Source organism: Micromesistius poutassou, assembly GCF_964030765.1.
Source record: "Micromesistius poutassou genome assembly, chromosome: 2".
Classification (NCBI taxonomy): domain Eukaryota; kingdom Metazoa; phylum Chordata; class Actinopteri; order Gadiformes; family Gadidae; genus Micromesistius; species Micromesistius poutassou.
The window spans coordinates 12,201,689-12,210,007 of record NC_140272.1 but is presented as its reverse complement, the minus strand read 5'-3'; positions in this window follow the sequence as shown (position 1 = coordinate 12,210,007).

The following is an 8,319-nucleotide window of genomic DNA, read 5'->3' as shown; positions in this document are numbered from 1 at the left end:
ACAATTGCTTGGCTCTCTATAGAACATGATCTGTTTAAGGTGATAACCTATCTATCCCTTATCGCCCATTATTGTAATTCCACACAGTTAAATTGGCTTTACATAACTTTCCCCAAACTGCCGTTCATGGCACATATTTTCCACATTGAGTTGTACATAATTGATTACCTAATGCAGTAATCAATTAACATTAATAGTATTTGTAATACAACATTACCTTTTGTCATCGGGCACTATAAAGCAGACGCCTCATTCGTGCTCTGCTTTCGACTGGAGAGACCTGAGGAAAGTTAAGTCCTCCACCTTATGTAGCCTGGATTTCCAAGCCCAGCACCCAAATGAGAAATGTGGTCTCTTATCCCGGGTGCAGGCTCATTAATATTTATTGGTACTTTCACTGTGTGGGAACACAGTGCACGCAGACTAGCGACCCACTTTAGGTTCTGATGTACAGTTTGAAAGTCCACATTAAACTCACTAATCTTAGCACCAAATGAAAGATCCTCGAGACCTGAGATAGCAATGTTTCCATTATGAAGTCGTCTGGACTGTTTGCGTTGAGTGATGCAATATTTTCTCGTGGTATTAGGAATGTTGGCATGAGCTTCTTGGGCTACGTTTACACATTGCGGCTATTAAACGGCCATGTCACCCTCTCCGTTTTCAAAAATAACATTGTGCACACCTGTCAGTTTTCAGAAAAATTTACGTTTACACTAACCAGTGTATATATGCCGTCAGGACATTCCAAAACTGTAGGTGGCAGTGTAACAAGAAGCTCAAGCTCACATTAGCCAATCAGAACCCCAAATGAAAATGTAAACATAGGTCGCACTTTTGGAGCAGGTGCAAGTTCTGGCGCATACTGTGACGTCAGCTGCCTCAAACTCAGTTTTTCTCAGTTTACATGCAAACGTGAAACCAAAGTTTTCCAAAATCTCCACTCAGTTTTTAGAAAGAATTGTTTTAAGAGGCGAATTCTCTGTTTGCATGTAAAAGAAGGGCACAAACAAAGGGAAATGTCTGAGTTTTTCAAAATAACCATGTACGTGTAAACAGGGTCTTGGAGCTTCGTCCTCTGATCAGGGTAATGCGTTTCAGCTGGTTTAGAAAGAGAGTCAAAAAATTCAGCAAAAGAGTCAGCTAACTTCCAGGATAGGAAAAATAAAAGCTGCTTGCAACACTCACCTAATGAGAGAGAGAGAGAGAGAGAGAGAGAAAGAGAGAGAGAGAGAGAGAGATGGAGAACTAGAGAGAGAGAGATAACCAGAGAGAAGCAAGATAACCAGAGGGTGAGAGAACAAAGCTGGTGCAAGAGAAGAGACCTTATCCAAATTGCCAGAAGGAAAATCCAGTCCCTTGTCCCTGTCTTTGTCCATATGTTACCAAAGTGATGTTCCATGACATCCATGGTGACTCCGACAGCTGCCAGCCGGAGGTTCTAGTAGCGTACCTCTGCACGTCCATCTGGACCACAACCACCGGGTGGCAGCTGGAAGCTCAGCGGAGACGAGGAGAAGGAAGAAGTCGAGCTAAGGCCTGCCAGAGCAATTACGACTTGGACCCCAACCCACCCGAGTGTTGTTATCCCACAGACATTAAGGGGTTGTTATCTTTCCCGGGGCCCGGTCACAACAACATGGCTGTATCGCATGTCGTCCCGTATTGGATGAGCAGGGTGGTGGATTGTAATCGTAAGTATGATGCGCCATACGTCGGTATTACAACGGTTCACCTGTAAAACAGTAGCTTGCCATGTGTGTGTGTGTGTGTGTGTGTGTGTGCGTGCGCTTAGGACTCAACACTGTGACATCAGTCCCTGGCAGAATGGAGTGTGCAGCTCTATACTCTAAGCAGCTTGCTGTCGTTAGAAGATAGATCAGTAGGCGAGACAAGAGAAGAAAGAAGTGGGGGGCGGGGGGGTGAAAAAAGGGAGGAAAAAGTGAAACGTTTTTTTTTATTTTTTTTTATCCCTGACGCCCTATTAATTTGAGTAGCGCTGGGAAATGCCAGCGGGATTAAATGTGTTACTTCCACCCCCCCCTACCCCACACTCCTCCACCCCTCCACCCCTCCACCCCTCCACCCCCCAACACCCTCCCGAGCGCCACCACCACCACCTCCTTCCTTCCTTCCTCCTCTCCTCCACCCCACTTCCACCCCATACCACCACCCCCACCCCCTCTGCTTATTCTCTCTCACTCTGTCTTCAAATTAAAAGATGGGGGTTGGGGGTGGAGCGGGTGGTGGGGGTGGGGGTAGGTTGGGTGTGGGGCAGCGAGGAAGGGCTGGGGGAAGAGAAAAAGGTGTTAATTGCTTGCCAATCGATAATTCTATAATTACTTTGTGACAAATGGCTGGCTGGTGGTGCTGGAGCCAGGTTCAGAGAGGGCCAGGGAGGAGGGTGGTCTGTAGGTGGGGATGTTGAAAGGGATTTGCCGCCGCGATCAGAAAAGGAAATATTTGCTTTTGTGCCTACAAGCGTGGCCGCTCCAGGGGATTTGTGACAGAGAATTTATCAGGTCAGATTTGTCAGGTTTAACCGCGAAACACAGCGCGCCACCCTCTCTCTCCCCCCCCCCCCCCCCCCACCCACCACCACCCCTCCATCCCCTAGGGAGCTTTTAAAAAGGGGGAGTGTATGCACACACATTAACACACTTACGTGCACCCACCACTCATGCATGTATGCATGGACGTGTGCATATGCGCATGCATATACACACACACACACATGTAAATCCTCAAAATTAATTCCATCAAGATGTACAAACATGCATACAAACCCACACACACAAACTCACACACACACACACACACACTTCAAATGGCATGCATACAAACACAAAATTATGCATCGACCTAACTTTTGTCACAATAAATCTTGAAGCCATTTCAAGATAATAAAAAAAATGGTTTTGCGGAAGAAGAAAAAAAATGCTATAAATGGAGTGAAGAGGTAAAAAGAAACGCTCGCTATCTCACCTTCACCTGACACAGTTCACTATTTTCCAATCACAGTTTGAGCCAATGATTCCAGCCAAGCATAGAGGGGCCTGAGAGTCTTCTACAGCAGGAAGGGAGCTTACGGCAGACAGCAGGTGGGCCATCTAGAGAGCCGTCGGGGTCAGGGGTGCCATGCCACCTTGCACCCCTAGCTGCCTGGGCTGGGTAGGCCAGGCCAGGGCAGGGCAGGGGGGGTTGGGGAATGGGGGTGGGGGGGGGGGGGGGTCAACGATAGATTGATGGCCCACCTTCGCTCATGTCAAATCACCTGTCAACGTGCCGCTGGCATGGAATCCATTTTGTTTCGCTCCACCATTAACCTTGGAACACTTGGATTCATTCCTGCTCCCCACGGACAAAGCTTTCTAAAGCTTTTGTCCACTCGTGCTGCCAGAGAGCTATCAGGGCCTGAAGTTTTGTTATGTTTGCATGTGCATGCCCATATAGTCAAAGCGGCGATTCAGAGTGTTTTCGATGAGCAATGGTGTGTCGCAGAGGCCTTGTCGAGTCTGTTAAGTATGTGTGTGTGCGTGTGTACTTGCGAGTGTGCGTGAGCGTGTATGTGTGTGTGTGTGTGTGTGTGTGTGTGTGTGTGTGTGTCTGTGTGTCTGTTTGTGTGCTGTTATGGGAGAGGCAACGAGAGGAACAGCGGGGTCTAATCAGAAATTAATTCCCTTTTTCTTAACCCTATTGATCCACATTGTTTGTTGAGCCCTGAGACACCTGCTGTGCTCTTGTTTGTGTTACTGGCTGTTCCTGCCTTCCAAGAGATCACGGCGGGAAAAGCGTTTACTAACAAGCACTCAAGTCAACAACAGCGATGGCATCGGTGCTTTTCCGATTAAAGACGTCACATGGATTTTTTTTTTGATTTTTTTGTTGTTTTCACATGCAGCGCGATAGCACGTGGGGTTATGAGATATGATATGTATAATGCACATGAGTATGAGGCGCCGTTATGAGCAGATGTTTGATCATTTCATAGGCCTATAAAAGGGCGATTGGGCTGCCATTGGCCGCTGTAATATTGATTGATGGCAGGCAGGTGGGGGCCACTGCGTTGCCCTCAGACAGGCTCTGTTTATTTATACAGTCAGCCCCGTCTGCCCAGCACCTCTGCCCAACGCACGGCTACATCCACACAATTTACAGTCAACGGGAGAGGGGAGATATGCTAATGATGCTGGTGTAAGCCTCAGCGAAGAAGGAAAATCAAAAATGGAAAAAAAAAAATCCTCATCTCAAGTTTCTCATTCAACTTCTCCCCTCCCCCCCCAAGTCTTATCAGGCGTTTCGGGGTTGAGCGCTGGTCCGCGCATGTCAGTGTATAATCACACGGCTTTCGGTGCACGTCGGGCACCACGTGCACCTGTACTGAAGCGTTTCGCTCTGTTGGGAATAAATTATAGTCAACATAACAGGCCGCTAATGATGACTTTGTTTGCTCGCGTGAGCTTGATTTCGGAGAGAGTGTAACACGTATCATTGTCCTCACTACACTCAGCATTACATACTATTTCATACCAGGCCAGCTGTAACATAGCGTAACCTTTTGAAACAAACTTTTCACAAATCTGAAAGGCCCACACAGAAACACACCTAAAGTACACAAACACACATACACACACACACACACACACACACACACACACACACACAAAGCTCTCTCCATCCCATGAATGCGGCCACAAAGTGAAAAGTCTTTCCAGTCCTGTGAGGTCTAAAAGGAGGGAACGGTTGAACAGGGGGGCAGCTCAGCAGCAGCCACACAAACACATAGACACACACACACACACACACACACACACACAAACAGAGTGCGTTCTGTCCTCCACTGAGGAACACACAGTGGCTTTGAGATCACCCCATCGCCCCACACACACACACACACACACACACACACACACACACACACACACACACACACACACACACACACACCAGCTCCCCCCACCTTCCACCCACCTAGCCCCCCCCCCCCCCTCCCTCCCTCAGACCCTGACAGCGCCGTGTGCCTGCTGACTGCCAGTCCTGCCGGCCCCAAACAGAAAGCGCCGCCTCAGATCAGTGGCAGTGGGCCGCCCTACGGGCGCTCCTCTTTATGGCCGCGGTGAGGTTGAGTGGCTGGCTCTCCGCTGCGTCGCCCGGCAGCCCTCCAGATGGACGGCAGGGGGGGGGGGGGGGGGGGGTGCGGAGAGGGGGGCACGGGGGGGGCCACGGGGCTGAGAATCCCATCAAGAGGCAGTTCCAGGCCTCTGCACCGGGAAGATGAAGCAGCACCGGCACGCCAGGGGACACGGGCCAAACCCTCACTGCACGCCTCCGCGCAACACAACCACACACACACACACACGCACACACACACACACACACACACACACACACACACACACACGCAGTGTCTCCCCTCCTCCCTCCCTTCCCCATCATGCCTTCATGTCCCTGGAACCTTCCTCCCTTCATCCTTCTTCTCCCTCCCGCCCTCACTCCCTCCCTTCCTCATCTTCTTCTTCTTCTTCTTCTTCTTCTTCATCTTCTTCGAGGAAGGTACTGCGAGCCCAACCAGCCACAATATGGAGTGTGGCCCATAGGGTGAGCGGCCCCCCTTGCTTGTTAAATAAAGGAGCTGACTGGTTGATTGATAGACCCCACCCTCGCTCCACCACCTCCACCACCACCACCACCACCACCACCCCCACCCCCAGTCCTTCCAACACTCTCTCTCACCACCGCCTTCACCTCGCACGTTTGCCAGTTCACAGTCTGAGATGCGGATCCTTCCTTGGCCCCGGCCCGGGTGTTGGCGTTGGTTAAATGCGTCGCTTGATGGATGGCACCAATTTTCTCCCGAAACCCAGATGAGCCACCTAAGCACCTTGCCCTCTCCCCGTCTCTCCCCCCCGCCCCACTGTGGGTGCTTCCCCAGGTAAAACCCCTGGAGCACTGGTAGGACAGGAGTGTTCCAAAACGGTATCAATCACGCCGGCCTTGTGAGCTGTTGCTGCTGCTGCTGTTTGCCGCCACTGCTGCAGCGATGCAATGTTTCAATTATGCAGCCGTTCCTTCCAAGCCCTGAGATTTCGGTCCACCTTCGCAGGCGGCAGACTGAACCAAAGCAGGGACCTGCTCCCTCATTCCCTCTCTCTCTCTCTCTCTCTCTCGCGCTCTCTCCTCGGTCTGTCCATCTCTCTGTGTCTCTCTCTCTCTCCCTCTTTCTCTCTCCCCTGGCTATGTCTGTGAATTATGTGAGAGGCTAGGTAGATGAGTGCCAGTCTACAGCAGCAGAGGGAAGGGGGGGGGGGGGAAGGGGGTGGAAGGAGTAGGTGAAAATACAAACAGATGTGGGAGCGCTCTCCCAAAGTGTCAGGTTCATTTGTAACGTTAGCGGGGACAGACACCCCCTCGCCACCCCGCCCCCCCCCACCCCCACCCCCACCCCTGCCAGACGGGCCGCAGCCTCGGCAGATGCGAGGTCTTCCTAGACGACGGAGCGAACACCTCGGGTTAAGGATAAAGATTCTCACTTCACACGAGATAGTCACAGGTCTCTTATTTCCCATGTGGTCCAGCACACTGAATGACATTCTAAAGTCTCCACAGCCGAGAGTTGAGAAGGCTTCTCTGACACAAACAGGGCACTGTGGCTCCCTGGTTTTCCACTTGTTCTGCTTTTCTTTTCTTTTTCGACTCATGCAGTTGGTTAAAGATGATACTGATCCTTTTTTATCATCAGTTTTTTTTCCATCAACCTTTTATTGTAATCTCAGACAATGAATATGAATTTAGAAGGCATAGATGAGAATGAGAATGATTAATTTGATAATTATGAATTCATAATTGTACTTTTGAGAAGGAGTTTTATTTCCTGAAAGCAGCAAAGGCCTTTCTAATGCATGTTTCCAATTTAAATGATTAAACAATCTATTCTTTTACTCCCCCCTTCATGTTCTCTCCCTTCGGAAATAATATACAGTACGAAAGAGTGGCAATACAAACAGACAGACAGCCAGACAGACAAATAGCTAGACAGCCGGACAGACAGGTTATAGATGAAGCCTGTGGGGGATGCTACTTGAGACATGTTGGCCTCCAACCAGAACAACTGCCATATCTCCTCTGCAGATGGAGACACAGGTGGGCGTACAGGTGGGGAGGGGTGTGATCTGCCAGGTTTGACTCTTGTTTAGTGTGTGTGTGTGTGTGTGTGTGTGTGTGTGTGTGTGTGTGTGTGTGTGTGTGTGTGTGTGTGTGTGTGTGTGTGTGTGTGTGTGTGTGTGTGTGTGTGTGCCTGTGTGCCTGTGTGCCTGTGTGCCTGTGTGCGTGTCTACCTCGCGTCTCGACCGTGCAGGAGGTTGAGTGATTCATTTCTGGAGCTACACTGCACTCTTCTGGAAGTCTGCGGTACTATACAATTTGTTACGTTTCACTTAGTTTGGCTATCACTATTTGTTCTATTAGACCCATGTTGATCGTCGCCCGAAGGGCTAGTGAAGCTATGAGATGACTCTTAAGTGTCAGAACTTTCTTGTGTTTTAGCTTACTCAATCATACATCTGGATAGGCATTCACAAAATACTTCTATCCATTTTTTTTTTAACTTTAAAAAAAATACTACGTTGATGTTATTTAATTGTACACATTATTACATAACCTGCAATATAAATTATGTAACTTTAAATAATATATACAGATGGAAATTTCTTCGTAGGATTACAGTTGTCTGCATAGGCCTATGTGCTGCTTTTATTCTGAATTGTATTTGTAAATTCCCTTCTCGTCTGGCAAACTCTTCTAACTTCTGTATAGGCCTAAATAAATTCCCCCTGTCTATGAAAACAGCAGCCGAACCAAACAGGGTAATTTTAGAGCGCAAACCAACAAATAGCATTGATTTCTTGCAGCACAGAGACAGCTAATCAATACATATAGGCCTCCCCCGCGCAAGCAATGACTCCAGATCAATTTGGAAGAAGGATGAGGCATTTGCAGACAAACTAAAGTAGTTCTACAACATATCCTGCAGTTGAGGAAAACCATGGACAGATTTAACAAGAATCAAACAAACACACACGCATACGCGCACACACAAAGGCACGGACACACGCACGCACACACACACACAAGCCCGCATGCGCGAACATACACACAAACGCGTGTGGTGACCCTAGCATTTTAAAGAATAACAAAACGTGTGTGTTCATTAAATTGTAATAAATATGAATTCCAAATCAGGTGTAGGTTAGTGTTGTAGGCCAAACGGTTGGACTACTGGACCGAGAATCAAACGATACTCGTCGTCCAATGAGCTTTTAT